The sequence below is a fragment of the Equus przewalskii genome, chromosome 1 (genome assembly GCF_037783145.1).
Source record: "Equus przewalskii isolate Varuska chromosome 1, EquPr2, whole genome shotgun sequence".
NCBI lineage: Eukaryota > Metazoa > Chordata > Mammalia > Perissodactyla > Equidae > Equus > Equus przewalskii.
In genome coordinates, this window is record NC_091831.1 from 50569255 (window position 1) to 50585573 (window position 16319).

Consider the following 16319-nt stretch of genomic DNA (forward strand, 5'->3'; position numbering starts at 1 on the left):
CCATGACCATTTCGTTGTCTTGGGAGGTCAGGGATTCTTCACCTGGAATCCATCATGCTTTAAAAGGTTTATGGAGGGGCTGGCCCCGTGGCTGAGTGGTTAAGTTCACGCGCTCCACTGCAGGCGGCCCAGTATTTCGTTGGTTCGAATCCTGGGTGTGGACATGGCACTGCTCATCAAACCACGCTGAGGCAGCGTCCCACATGCCACAACTAGAAGGACCCACAACAAAGAATATACAACTATGTACCGGAGGGCTTTGGGGTGAAAAAGTAAAAAATAAAATCTTTAAAAAAAAAAAGGTTTATGGAACCACGTAAAATTGTATGTAAAATCAAATGTGTATGTGCACGTGTGAATTTTTCTGAGGAGAGAGTTCATTACTTTCATCAATTTCTCAAAAGGATCTGTGATCTTAAAAGTGATTAGAATAATAAACAATGAGTTTATTATCTTAGTCCAGTTTCCATGTGTAGTATTCCTATGAATCTAGCTTTACTACAAGCAAGCAATTTTGAGAAAACAAACTACAGTTATTAGAGAGCATTCACTTCTGTACACGAAGCATTTATTGAACACCTAACATGTTTATTGCATTGTAATAGGCCTTGAGGGTCAATAGGCAATGCCGAGATAGAACTGAAGAAGCCATAGCATTTTTTTTTTTAATTGGCTAGTAGCCTTGTGATATGGGGATGGATAAGCCTAGCTTAAAGGAATAGGATCAAGATGGTCAGTTGCCACGAACAACTAATGTCTCCATCAGGGACTATGTAATATTTGTGCAGAAAATCCCATTAAACATAGATGGCCAGTTATGTACGGGAATTTTTTTTAACATCGTGCCAGTCTTTAAGTAGTAATCAAGTTATTGACTTGAAATGCTTTATTGCATGGAAAGCATTACTAACAGAGAGTATTTTCCATTTCTTATTCATGTTTTTCCTATTATTTCTCTTGGGCTAATACTATTTGGACACAATGAACGCATTAACAGTACCCACCCTTGAACGCTCTTTAGAAAAACAGAGTATTTATTGATTCTTTGTGGGTTTTTATACCTAATGAAAGCTAGTTAGAATCAACAACCTTAACAACAATGTATTGTATTCTCCCTGCTGCTCACAAACAGCAGGAAAACATTTTTTAAGTAACAGAGTCATGCTGCAAGTTAGAAGTAAATGAGCACTTTCCAACAATAAGATCTGCTAAATTACTGCATTTATATCCTTTCCTTAATCCCTATTATGAAGATCACACAATGAAGAATATCTCTGTATAATGAAGACTGTTGCTAACTCGAACACGATAACACAAAGCAGGATGCCATCTGTTAGAATCATGTTGGAACCTCTAATTTTACAATTGTTGGGAGCCCATCATTACTTTTCTATTTATTTAAAATATATATTCAAAAACCTAATGCTTCAAGCTTCATAATAAGCTTTGCTGATAAGTTCTATAAAAACATCTCACTGTACTTTTCTCTGTGCTTGTCAGACAGTGTCTTCTAAAAGGGAACAAAGGAAACCTCTAATATTGAATCCAAGACATTCAGAACTTAAAGAAAACAGATTGACAAAAATAGTCTCTCCACTGTATTTCTTGTGAATTCTGGTACGTGGAGTAGATATTTGGACTCCATTATAGCAGTGGAGGGTTTTGCACTTCAGAGAATTCTTTGATGTCATAGCGTCTAGGTCTCGATTTTTCAGGAAGTGTGAGCACTTTCATCCCTGGCCCTTTTCAGGCAACTTGTGGCCCCAAAGGTGTGACAGACAGGAGCTCAATTATCTTGGAGAACTCTAAGTTCTAAGATGAAAAATATTGGTTGCCATCCAGGAGGCTTATACTGCTGAGTAAAGCTTCTGGCTAACAGAAACCCTAGGAAGGTAGTTTGTCAGCTGTCTGAAGGGAGGCTCTCTCTAAAAGCTCAATTCTGCTTGGTCATTGGTTTAAATGTATTTCGGTTAGGAACAGAGCTTGAGGGGTCGGAGACTGAAGTGGGAGGGAACTTCCATTCTTTGGCAAACAACCTCAGATCCAGAAGGCACTTCAGCAATTTCCTCATGGTCACATAGACCTTGAGAGTAGCAGGACTGGATTAGAATTCAGGTCCACTGGACATTCAGTCCAATATTGTGGCCTTTGTGTTATGGTGCCTAACTTTAGGAGATGTCATTCTACTTCTTCACTTCTGCGCAGATCCAAACCACTTCCCCAAAGAGCTCCAGCCATAGGATTCTCCACAGCTCAGATGTGGGGCTCTGTAAATTCCAGTTTGACCATTTGACTTTTATGCCAACTCTCTCTTCTCCCTCTCCTCCATATTTATTTTATAACTCCACTTCCTCTTTTCTTTCCTCGTCTTTCTTTCCCAGGATGGTCAACAGAAATGAGTAAAGTGAGAAAGGTTTAAGCTGCCATGTTCCCCGCCCTTTTTGTGAGGAAGATTCGCCCTGAGCTAACATCTGTGCCAATCTTCCTCTACTTTGTGGGATACCTCCATAGCATGGCTGGTGAGTGGTGTATGTGCACACCAGGGATCTGAAGCTGCGAATTCCGGCTGCTGAGGCAGAGTATGTGGAACACTACCCAGTTGGCCTCTGGGCTGGCCCCTCAAGCTACCATTTTTAATCTCTTTATTCTCCTTCTCAAGTTCTAGGGGTAAAGATTTCAGAAGTAATGAAAACGTACAGTTTCTCTCCCTCTTGGCTACAACAGTGACTCTCCACAACTCAGCTGGCTGGTCTCATTGCTGAAACTCTATTTGTTTTGATTTCTTCATCTCTGAGATAGAGATAATACCGGATATCTCAGTAGAATGACAAGGAATTTAACTGATAATTGTCAACAATTTTTTTTTCTTGGCTGGGCATTATAATTCCCCTGTGTATTAGGGGTGGGTTACAGCTTGAACAAAACAACATCACCTACAATGCCTGAAAGAAATGTATTCTGTACAAAATGCATTTCCCTACATTCTGAGGCCTTCTTCTCACAAAAGCTGTTATCTTTCACAGCTCTGTAGGCTGTGCAGTTGAATTTGCTGATGTGACAACTGGGTGTTCCAATATACAGATGTCCAGGGGCCAGCATGGTGGCAGAATGAGGGGAGAAGGGTCCAGGGGATGTGACGGGATCACTGGTAAATATCCACTGAGGAACTGCCTGGGGCTGGGCTGGCTTGGGTACTGGGCAGTTCAGCACCCTGCCAGGCAGAGCTGCATCCAAGTTGGAAATGTTCTCAACAATTTTTAGCTGCAAACGTTGAGGTGGTGAAATATTGCAGTATACATGTGGATTTTTATTTTTCTAATCTTCCTTGCTTCCCTGCTGCTCTGTATGTCTTCCCTTCCATGCTCAGCCACAGTGGTTCCTGTTGCTCATTTGGCTTTACCAGCTTCATAAATATAAATTTTATGGTTTACTTCCTTGACTCTATCTTAAATGCTTCCCACTCTCTCAGTTTCCCGTGCATTTTTGAGCTGCAGCCAGTTTTCTTTAACAAGCTGTAAATTCCTTCACAGTCTGTTAAAAACCGCTATTTCTTTACTGCTGTCCTATAGACTCTTATCAATATTTCAAATCTTGTGATCACCAAGTTGCCCAAGAATAGCATATGCAGTTAAATTAACAGGGATAAAATTACAAGATCTATCAATCTTCATGCTTCACGATGGAAGGAGGTCATTAACTGAGGTCAGGAGAAACTTTCCCCTGACAGCGAGCTCCTTCAGAATTAGTGCATTATGGGAACATTTACAAATTAGTCTCATTATATGTAGGAGCATCTCGTATGAACCCCTTGTCACAATCATGATTCTGGGAAGGCAATTAATAGGTTCTTGTGAATTCTCAGTAACCTCCAGCCTCATTTAAAAAAGAAATTTGGATGAATTTCAGCTATTTTATCCAAATTAATTAATTTTTTTTTAGCTCTCCATGATGGTTACTCCAGTGGCCAAGGATTCCATCCTGAATCGTGGGTCTTGCTGTACTTCTGTAAGTAATGTCAGTTAACACAAGATGACAATGTCATTACTTGACTTTTAGCCACGTGTGTCCTATGCCTTCCCACTCATTACTGGTCAGACTCATAGAATGCTAGAGCTTGAAGAGAAAACAGAAGTCATCTTCTCCGGCATTTTGCAAAGCTGTTCTGTGGAGTACTACTTCTATGTGATGCTGTAATGGTGTAACTTACGGGGGAAAAGATTTGTGGTCACATCGTTGGGTCACCTGACTTCTCAGAAACTTTGGATCCCAGTTGGGTTGGATCAATGAGGCATATGAGCAGGAAGAGGTTGGGGTATTGCGTTTATTCCCCTGCTTCCCCCTTGCCTGGGTTGCCACAGGCTGTCTGCGTCCCTCCTCTGAAGGCCACAACTCCTCGTCAGATGGCCTACTCCAAACACCTACTCCTTATAGCTAATTGTTCTGGAATCTGGTTCTGGGATCCCAGAACCACTGGCTCCTCTTGCCCTTTCATGTCTAGGGAGGTTACAGCACTCCACTATTGCTAGTCCTGGAATACTGTACTGTCTCTGTTTTTGTTTCCTCAGACGCTGCCTACAGTTTTATAAATAATTCCTATATTAAATTCTCTTCAAATTACCCAGTTTGAGTGTCCCCTCTGTTTTCTGCCATGACCTTGACTGAGATAGTCACTGGTTGACGAATGCCGTTTTGGGGCTAGACTGGATTTTGCCCAGGCAAAGTGATGGCATGGCTTTGCAGGATGCTGTGCAAGCAAACAGATTCTGCAGTTAAAACTTCTCTGCTTCAGAGTGCTGGAATGGAAACCAAGTGAAGGGACCTCTGATCTCAGGCAAGACCTGTAACACTGGTAATTGGGAGCGTAACTCTTGACTAGTGGCTATTGAATTCAGAAGTTTAGATAAAATAATTATGTGATAATGCTTTGAAAAGTAAGACTTTCTAGTCTTACTATTATTCTGAGATTGACAGAAATAATTGGGGACCTAACTGCCTTTATAGCACCAATTTTTTATATAGTCTTTATGTAAAAGTTAGACTGTAAGGCAGAAACACGTCTGTGGGCAGCACAGGAGGGAGGGGACTGCAAGACTGGCTCTCCTCCAGCACAGCTTCTTCCAGATTTGAATTTACCAGTTGCTTGGTGCGTATCCAGGCGACATTTGGCAGTTGACTCAGAGTCCTGTAACATGACTCTCACCATTTGCAGAAAGATGGAAGTCTAAAAGGTCTTGAGATTAGACTCACATGCATGGAATATGCTAGAGGCATGTTCTCGAAATAATCCTGATCCAGAAAATCTTTTCCTGAACTACACCTGGACATAGCTTCAGGTTAGCCCAAAAGTTGTCTTAATTAGATGATTTGTCCAGACTGTGTAGAGAGTTCTTTAACGTTCATTTATCTATTCAGCAAATATTTATTGACTTCTACTACGAGGCACATACCGTACTTAGTGCCAGGGATACTGCAGTGATAAAGACAGGCAATGTTTTCATGGAGAGAATGTTCCAGTGGGAGAGTCTGATAGAAACAAGAAAGAAATCAAATAATTACAAATTGTGATGGATGCTATAAAAGATATAAGCAAGGAACAGAGAGAGAGACTGACAGAGAAGAGACACAACTTTAGAGGAGGTGTGAGGAAGACCTCCTGAGGATGTGGCACTTAGGCTCAGAGGGAAATGATGAGAAGGTTCCAGCAGGGAAGAGTTCTGCAGGTAAAGAGAACACGTGCAAAGGCACTGAGGCTGGCAAGAACCTTTGAGAGACTGAGGAACTGCAAAACAACTGGTGTCTCCAGTGTAGGCAGCAAAAGGTATGGCCTGGATAGGCTGTGGTCAAGGCCATGGCCAAACTGCCTGAGTTTGAATCCTTGTTCTGGCCCCTCTGTGATCTTGGGAAAGTCCCTTAACTTCTCTGTGCTCAGTTTCCTTCTCTCTATAACGAGGATAAGGATAGTATCTACTATTCTTAATATTAATTAAGATTATTAAGTTTATATTTGTAAACTCCTTAGGACTTTGCACATAGTAAGTACTCTCATAAGTGCTGGCAGCATGAGTTTGTGCAGAGAGAGAGACACACACAGGCCCAGAACATGCATAGGATTTCATACAGAGAAATAAGCCACAGCTAAGACGTTTAAAAAAATAAAACAGAATAGAACTTTTTTCAAGGCACGTCATAAATTTATGCCTGATGATGAAATGTGTAGTGTACAAGTTCCTGGACTTATTTTTAAAGATAAATGATGTCTTCTTATGGTTTTCTGAATTCATCACGGGCAAATAGGGCCATCTTTTATCCTCCCCTCAGCCAGTAATCCACTCTAGTATATATGCATCATTTTTCTCAAGGAAATTTGAAAGTACGGAAGTATGAGGTACTATTGATTATTTTAGTAAGTGTACCATGCCTGTCATTTTACCCTGCTTTTATACCTCATCAGAATTTAAAACTATTTTTAGCTCCATGTCAGCATCATTGTACGTGATCTAAAAGGATCGTGGAAAGAAGAATGCTGGACGAAATCTCAGGGGCTCACTGTGCCTTGTATGCCAATACAGTTCTATCCAAGTCCTTTAAGAGTGCCACTTGTTAGTATTTTTACTTTCTAATTTCCCCCGTATTTGAAGGAAAAAACCACACATCGTTTTCATATATGTCTCTAGTTACAAAACTGGAATACAAGATGTTGAGGGAGACAGAAAGATACAGCAAATGTCCCCAAGCCATATGTTAACAAATCTGCTCTAGAGAGATGGAGGAACCAGAATAAATATTTTGGTGAAACTGCCAAATGTGGTTGCACACCAGAAGTGTTCCAAAGCCTTTCATTTTTCTTGGTACGCTTTCTGCATCAGTCCTAAAGAAGTTAGTCTTCCTATTGCAAAATTACTTCTTCTGAGTAGAATTCAGAATTGGTGTATATTCAGGCAGACTGCCCGGTCCTAAATCAGGACTTGGGATGAATAGGAGAGAAGATTGAATGTGACACTCTTTCCAGTCTTGGCTAAGAGAAATCATGCTCTAAGGGCCTTGACCAGAAGAGCCAAGTGGAATAAATAGAGTTGAAACAATGCCTTTTACCATCTCGCAGTTTGAAAGTGCACGTTGAAAACAATAGATGTTAGAGATATTCCATGTTGTCAGGAATCAGTGACTGCATTTCTCAGCAGTTTTTAGGAAAATGGGAGCAAAATGTAAGATTAAATAACATGTTGGATACTGAGCTTTGACAAGCTTCTTAACCTTTGTACCCAGACAGCCAGACTGCAAGGCACGAGTTGGCTGGGTAGAGCAGAAGGGCTATAAAATTGTGTTCTTTGATGTTTTCTCATCTCCTATCCCGCCTCTTTACTCACCCATTTTATCCTGCTGTTGTTTTCCTGCTGTGTACTGAGTTCTATGAGGTGGGAAATAAATTAATGGCCATCAGAGGCAGAAAAATGTGTCTTAAAAGCCTTTACCTAGATTTACCTCACATTCCTGTCCTCAGAAGAGGGGTAATGTAAAGTTCACAGCTGGCTCCTGAACAATTCTTAACTGAAACATTTTTAATTTCCTGTAAGTGAATACAATGTCCTAGTGATTCACATTTTAGATTTTTAAAAAGTGTTGTATTTTAGAGTGACCAACTATTCCTGTTTGCCTGGGACTCAGGGTTCCTCAGGATATGGGACTTTTAGTACTATAAATCGGGACAATCAGGACTGTTGGTCACCCTAATAACACCATGGTTTTATAGGATGTTTTCCCCCTTTTCCTTTACCCTCCAGGTTTTCCTCCCATCCCAGGGCTGCTGGGAAGTGCATTTGCCTTAGTTCCATATCTGTAAGGACGTGGGAATTTTTATCTGGTGTTGGATCTCTTCCCTGCAGGCATCCAGCGCTCTGCCTGTTAGGTCAGTGGAGTTTGAGAATCATTACACTTAACACTTTTCACAGCAATTTCACATTCCCTATATCCTTTGATTTTCACAACAATTCAGAAGGGCACCAAAGGCAGTCTGAACTGCCCCACTTGACCAATAAGAAAACAGGAGCCCACAGAGGTTGCTGGTAACTTCCTGGGAAGTTGTACACAGCTAGACTTGACCCCGGGTCTGACATTAAAGGCAGTGGTCCTTTCAGTTCACAAAGCTGAGTCTTCCAAATTTTTATCATGACAGCTGGAGGATAGTCTTAGGATAAGAGTCAGAGCTATTCTTGGGGTTGGTAAATTGGATAGTGGAAAAGAACATTAGCTTGGAAGTCATGAGACTTGGGGTGTGTTCCTAAGCTCTGCCCTTCTAAGCATAGCATCATTGGACAAGGAGTCATTGGCCTGTGCCTCATTTCCTTCACAGTAAAATGATGAGGTTGGACTAGAGGAACTCTTAAGATTCTGTCTAGTTCTTAATTACATCCTATCTCTCTTCACTGCCTCCTGCACCCTTTTGGATCTCCTTGAAAATCATTTAAAGGTATAAAGATATACCTAGATATAAAGTTGGAGGGTGATGGGAAACCTATAGCTGGCTGGCAGCCAAACTGGCAGGGTTAATGGTCTAAGCCAGTCTATTGGTACCTCTGAGGAGTCTCAGATCTCAACCTTTTGGGGGACAACTCTGACAGGAGGTTTTAGCTAAATGACTTCTCAATCATACCCCTTAGTTCAGGGGCCAATCGTGTTAAGGAATTAGAAAGAAAGGGAATCAAAGAAGGTGGACGTAAAAACCAGAAGCGCAACTGCCTTCAGAAGAGATGGAAGGTCCGTGTCCCTTGATATCATGAGTTGAAAACTGCAAATTCAGGTTAGATATTCCACTTAGAGTGTAAGATCTAAATACTAAGGGAACTGGGGTTTGTATGTGATCCTGAGAGCTAAACAGACCTCTACTGGAAAGCAATTGGGTCTTCCAACACACTCCCTGTGACCTCTGTCACTCCATGAGAAGAGTTTATACCAAGGACATATTGGTCCATAACAGGATGCAGTACTAGATCTTTGATGTACTTGGTAAGTATGGTTTCTAGATCTACGCACAGGAGCTAAGATAATGCTTAAGGGTTTTCTAAAGGAAAATTTGCCAAGCTCCAGAAAGGGGGAATTGGGACATTTGCCCTCTCACCTCCATTCTGAGATATGAATAAAAGGAGACAGGGCAGTAGCTCTGGGGAGGAGGCACCAGGGCTCCCTAAAGGCTTATATACAGGCTACCCAATTCAACCCCATAATGACAAGACAAAGGCATGGGAGTGGGGGGAAGGCAGGGCCCCTTTCTACAGAATCTGCTACTATTGCTCTTGATGTTCATTTTAAAGGACTTCTCGGCTACCCCTCTCCTCCTAATCCACTGAGAATACATAAAATACCTCTTAACGCTCTCCCAAACCCCAACCCCAATTCAGCGCTTGCAGAAAAGTTTGAAATAGTTGGAATAGCCATGGAAAGCCACCTGTGGGTGATTGATAGACTGTGATTTAGAATTGAAAAGAAATAAGAAGAGTAGTTTGGTAGATGAACAGAAGGTTGTGTCAGGCGTTTTGGATGGAGTGGGTGTCTTGGGGCCTGAACAAGTTCACACACTTCTCTAACAGAAAAATCTTCTCATTGGAACAACTCACACAAGTAGATAAGAGAGAAAACATCCCATCTCTTACCCTGAACCCATGCGGATTTTGTTGCATCTTGTTATAGCCTGTCCACGTTCTCAGAAACAGAATCGGTACTAAGGAAGGAGTATTGCTTGTGTTTCATCAGTATACAGGAATAAAACATTTGAGGTTATATCTTCATGCTCTTCTCTACCCACCCACACTCCCAATAATTTCCTGGTTCAAAAACCTCTGCTCTAATTGCTCAGGTTGAGATTCTTGCAAAGCAGCGAGCCCTTTCCTGGGAGCTGGGCTTAGCAGTTTGCATTACAGCCTGAAGGAGATGTCACTGGAGACCATCAAGCTGTGTGCTCTGTTTTCGGAAAAAAAGCTGCAGTCCAAAGGCTGAAGCCACTGCTATTTGAAGGTATTAGGACATTCTCTTTGGAATCTCAAATAAACCAGTTGTTCTGCCTTCAGACGCTACTTCAGTTCATGATTATACTTGGGAATTTTTCAATTCATAAAAGCTATTCTTTAGGCACAAGAAAAGGGCCCAGTGACTCAAGAATGATTCTCAATTTTGCCATTGCCCCAATGATATCTGATATCTGGTGGGTAATAGATTTGGTTGGGACCCAAGGTGAGAAGATTCTATTTATAGAAACATATCAGTTACACTGCAGAATAAGGGATCAATTATCATTTGCATTTAACCCATGGATGCCCAAGGATCTTAGTAGGCTCAAACTTCCCATGCCTCAGCTTTTTCAGGACAAGAGTGCAAGGTAGCCTCTTCTAAAGTGTGGTCAGACTCAGAAGTGTATAGCGTTCATCGATTGAGGGGCTGCCATGAGCTTCTGGGATGGGTATGGCTCCAGATCCTCTAATTTAACCCTCACAACAACCATAAGAGCGGGAACTTTTATGCACTTTTTTCATATGAAGAAACTGAGACTTAGAGAGCATCAAGGTTGTATAGTTCAAGATCATACGGACCGTAAGTGGTGACGCTGAGAGAATTCAAACCCAGGTCTCTTTGCCTCCCAGATCTGCATTGTTCAGCTGTCTCTCTAAGGTCATTTGAACCGCAAACAAAAGTGCTTGCTAAGCATCTAACAAATGTAGTGAACAAGACGAATGTTGAGTAATTAAGAGGAAGAGAGGAAGGGGAAATGGATTAAGAATTTCTTCCTTCCTTTCTAAAAATGAACAATTGTCTAGTAACTGTGCTGCCTGAAGGCAAACTTCTGTCCCCAAAGTGTCAAATACATCATGGTAGTGATTCCATTTCTCCGAAGTCACTCCTCCTTTTGTAAGCCACTGAGCAATAAAGAGCAGCCCAGAAGAGTGACAAAGACATCACACACCTGCTGGGAAATCTTTTTTGCTTACCTTGCGTGCTTTGGGTGAGGATGACAGAGGACTCCATAGGGAAGGAGCCCTGGATCTGAGGTGTGAAGATGGGGGCTTTGGTCCCCATGCTCTCTTACACGTTGGACGTCCTTGGGCAGGTCCCTCAAACTCTCTGAGCTTTAGTTTCTTCATCTCTATCATGGACACTATGTCACCATTTTCTATAGTGAGTCATTGGGAAGACTAAACGGGATGATGTATGTGATAGTTCCAAAAACAACGGTTGGTGCCTGATAAATCCATTATGGAGCCTAAATAATACTTCTGGTAAATGTTGTTATAAATGTAAGTATTTCAATGTCCACTGAAAACAAACATCTTAAGCCTGCTCTGGCTTTAGGTTTTTTGGGCTTGCTCTTCCCTCCTCTTGGGCCATTCTTCTCTCAGATCTGTGTCAAGTTGCCATATCTCATCAATCAGGTCTCAGCTGAAATGTTACTTTGGTTTAGAGATCCTGACCGCTGTATCACAGTTTCCTATTTTGTTTTCTTCATAGCACTGCTATCTAAAATGAATTATTTACTTGCTTGTTTATTCTTTCCTGCCTCCTATAGAGTGCAAGTTCCTTAAGACTTGGAACTTGTCTGTTTTGCTTAGAGCTAAGCAACCAGGACCTAGACCAGTCCAATGACTACAGAATGCAAGCCACATATGCAACCTAAAGTTTTCTCAGAGCCATGTTAAAAACAGTAAAAAGAGGCAAGTAAAGTTGATTTTGATAATGTATTTTATTTAACCCAATACATTCCAAATATTATCATATCGACACGTAATCAATATAAAATTATTGAGATATTTTGCATTGTCTTTTTCTTCCTACGTCTTTGTAATCTCATGTGCATTTGACACTTACAGCACATTTCAAGTGCTCAGGATTTCCGTGTGCCTCGTGGCTGCAGGTTTGGATAGGACAGGCCTAGAGAACCACCCTGCCCAGGTTTTCAACATTTACTGAAGAACATGTGTGGTTTTCCATCTTTGTGTGACTTGCTCCAGGCCCTTTGTTTTTAAATCAAGAAACTTCAAAACTAGAATGTTAGAGATCACTTACCCACTCCCTCACATTACAGATGAGGGAACTTTGACCCCTGGAAGGGAAATGTTAGTTTCTACATTGTCTTACTCATGCTTACAAGAGGGTGGCAGAACCAGGTCTGGAACTTATGATCTCTTATTCTAAAGCGAATGCTCTTTTTAAATATTCATGCTGATCTAGAGATTTAAAAAACACTCTCTGTGATAGAAACTGCATCATTTTATTTCTGAACACACCAAGCGATTGTATGCAATACTCCTTGACATAAATGGGTGTGATTTGTAGAGTTTGGCATCAAAAAGTGATCAAATTTTAGGTACCATTGTTATGAGAAGTTTTCATTCATATCTTGTTTAATTAAATCATTTAATCTAAATCACCCTGAAAACTACTTAAGAACTTCAGCGTTAGCTTAAAAAACAAACCTATTCGTTTTCTTTCTAGGATTTTACATTCCAAGATGTTAAAAATTCAAATGTCACCCACACACCTGCAGAGCACGTGGCCACCTTATTCACATTCCTTCCTCTCTTGAATCACCGGGAAGAAGGCAAGCAGCTGCTTGTGAGATGGCATAATATTGATTAACGGTGTCTACAGGAAATCAGCTCAAGACAATTAATTTTTACAGCGCCAGTCCTGTACTTTCAAGCACTCTATTAAAATTATGCATTGTTAATTGATACTGCTGGGAATTAGGAGCAAAGACCAGTTTGCCAAAAAAAGAAAGCAGGACACAACTCTGTTGCATATTCATATTGACTTTCTACTTAATAATCCAGTGGGGAGGGGAAATCAGAGCTGTGATCTATCAAACCCATTATAGATGAAAAATTATTGCCCCTTTCCTTTTATTTTTAAGTCATGAACATTAGGGATTGTGTTCTAAGATAATGAGTTGTCGCTTCTGCCAACTGAGACACAGTGCATCCTTTGTCAATCTTCCACTTTTGAACCTCCAGGGGGAAATAATAGGGAGTCCCTGTGCTGCAGTGTGCTTGCTGATTTAATTCTCTTTGGGTCTCTATTTGCATCTCTAGAGCCCCGGAGAACATGGCATCGCTGCCATCTTCCCTGCGCAGTGTGTGGGGAATGAGACTAAAGAGAGACTTCCACAGCCGCTGCACACATCTCCGAGGCACCAACCAAAATGTGTTACAGGAAGGATCCGATTGCATGTGGATCCTGGGAACCCGATTTTTTTGGCTTAGAGAAAAATCATTATTTTTCGTTTTAAAGCCTTCATTTTAATAGCTCCAGCAAACCAGAACACAAGATATCTCTTAAAAATGGTGGAAGTGGATTAAAATCTTAGATGTTATAACTTAACTAAAAATACCTTGATTTTGAGATGGGTATTTCAGTTAGTTGCTCTAGATTCCAAGGTTTGCTTTTACATTTGAAAATTGTTAATTGCTCATCATTCATTGATTCTTTATTTGAAAGGAGCCCTCTGGTCTCAGTGAGACTGGCAATAGGGGCTGAAGATGGCTGAGACATGTAACTGAAGAGGAATCAGCTTTGGACACTTGGCAATTGAGAGTGTGCTCATTCAGAGGCTGCTCAGGGTGGAGTTAAGGCTGTAGGACGTGGAGTCTGGTGGACAGGGGCCCCACCTCTTGCTAGCTGTGTGATGGTCGGCAAGAGACTTACTCTCTTTGAGTTCAGTTCCTTCATTTGTAAAATTGGGATCACCTTGACCCTATCTTAAGTGGTTGTGGGGAGGTTGAATGAGAAAATAAATGTAAAACTTCTGGTATGTTCTGAATGTCCAATAAACATTAATGACTATCATCAATATCGCAATTCTCATTGAGTAAAATTGCCTTTATCCAAGAGTAAAACAACTGATGTCTGTGCACTAAAATACCTGTATATTTTTGATATATTACTATGCAATGCAGGCCTTTTGCCATTTTTTAATTTTCTTCATTGAATTTATTTTTGGTACTCATATATATCTTAGTTTTGAAGGTGTACAATATTTGAAAATAAGACAGATGTCTTTTAAAATAATTTAAAATATGACCTTCCACTGACTCCTTGGCTTTCCCATCCCCAAATTTCTGAGATTTCTAAGAGACAGTGTTGGGATTCCATGTCATTTAAGAATGACAGCCCTAATATAATTGCAATATAAGGGTCAAAGCAGAATGTCACAAATTTGTTGTTGTCTGCAGGCTCAATCTAAGATTCTATCTGCGCAATACCATGACAACCAGTTAGAAAGAAAAATTTAGTTAATCAGGGAGTTGTTTTAGCTACACGAAGCCAAACAACTGGTTTCAATCTTATTTTCTTCTGCTTCATTGCATTGATGAGATTCAACCCGTAGTTCTGACATCATGTGTGTGACCTAAATCACATTCCTGTACATTCTGGAAACGGCTTTAATTGAGTATTTAATGGAGTATTTGCTCCATTCAAAAGACCTTCGTTTGCAAATGTGTATGTGAGGAGAATTGTAATCCAGTGATTATGTGTGCTCGGAGGGGCTCTGCTTCAGTGTTGGAGCTTTGAAGGATGATGGGGTGGATGATTTTAGGTCAGGCCCCCCCTAGACAGTTTCATGGCCTTGAAAGCGTGTTTTGATGATGGCTGTTGGTGCATAGTTATTTCCTGTTTTAAGTTCTACCCAGATCTGCCCACGAATGTTCGCTGGATATTGTGTCAGATAGGACTGAGTGTTCTGAAGTTAAACAGACTGAGAGGATGACTGAGTCCAAGAGAAGCAACTCTTAGCAAGATACTTCATTTTCCTAAACTTCTGTTTCCTCATCAGTAAAGTGGTTTTTTGGTTAGAAGGAAATAAGGCAATGCAGTGGCTATTTTTATTTTTTCTGTCCTCATACCGATGGCCCCAGCGTGTGGAACACACACATAAATCTTACGTTCCTATTAACATCTTCTACTAATCAAAACCTTTTTAAAAGCTCTCCTGTGCAAAGGGAAATAGAAGCTGCTAAAAAATGTCTGGGATATAATTTTCAGTGAAAAAAAAATGCTCATCTACCTTTCTTATGCTAGAGATTTGGGTTCCAAGAATCCCCCATGGACCTTCTGATCTTGTGTGAAAGAACTGAGAAGACCAGCACCCAGAGGTGGGCTGAGGAATGACATTGCAATTTTCTCTCCACATCTCCAGGATTTGGTGGCAATGACAAATGGCAACTCAAACCAGTTTTCCAAAGGCTTCTTTAAAACAAGCCAAACAGTTCCTGTTTGATTTGGCAGTTTACTGTCATTCTTACATGAAAAGAAAGAAATGTTTGGCAAGAACAGACTTCAGAACGCTGCCAAAAGGGAGCTTCCAAGAGTCAGTGTGTCACTGGGCCGTGGTTCAACCACCAGGGGAACATCATTTAAACTCAGCTTGAACAGTGCCATTTCTCTGCAGATCACATCTCCAGTAACAGCTATGTAGATTCACACTTGGGTTGCAGGTGCATTCACACCCTTGGAACTGTTCTAACTTTTTCTTTTGAAATAATTTCAGACTTACAGAAAAGTGACAAAAATAGCATAGAGAGTTCTCATTACCCCTTTCCCACAATAACATTGTATAACCATGGACAGTTGCATTCTTATTAATTCAATACCTAGTATGAAACTTGCAATATTACTGGTAATAGTATCCTTCGTTCTTTTCAAAATCCTGTAAGTAGGTAGAATGAATACTTTCTTCGTGTTTTTGAAGGAGGAAATTGAGACACAGGTCATCGAGCCAGCTAGGCTGAGTCAGAACTGAACTTGCTGTACTTGACTGCTGATCCTGAGGTCTTTTAATCAAAATTCATTGTTTTTTATTAAGAGGTAAAAATAAATAAGTGTTTAGAGTGAAAGAAATCATTATATGTAATGCTATGTGAATCATCATTTGATTGGTGGTGGGCTAATAAAATGCTGAGTGTGTCCACACTCCCCCACCCTCGTATTTAGTCCACCCCCTCCTCAAACCTCTCTAGAACCTATCTCCTACTTCAGATAGGATGACTGCCACCTGAAAGTCACATCTTCCCCTCTTTACCTGTGTTTTCACATCTCTCTGACTCCACACTGTTGCCAGAGAAATCTTTCTAAACACCAGATCTGATGATGTCATTCTTCTGTTTAAATTCCTTCAGTGAGCTCTTGCGTATGGTCCACTCATCCCATACAAGGTGTTTAACATCCATCACTGCCTTTAACCCATACGACAACTGTATGGAGTAAGCCTTTTGTTCTTCTCTTGATTTGATAGGTTCATGGGTTGAGATCATATGGTAGCTAAATGGCAGAGCCAAGAT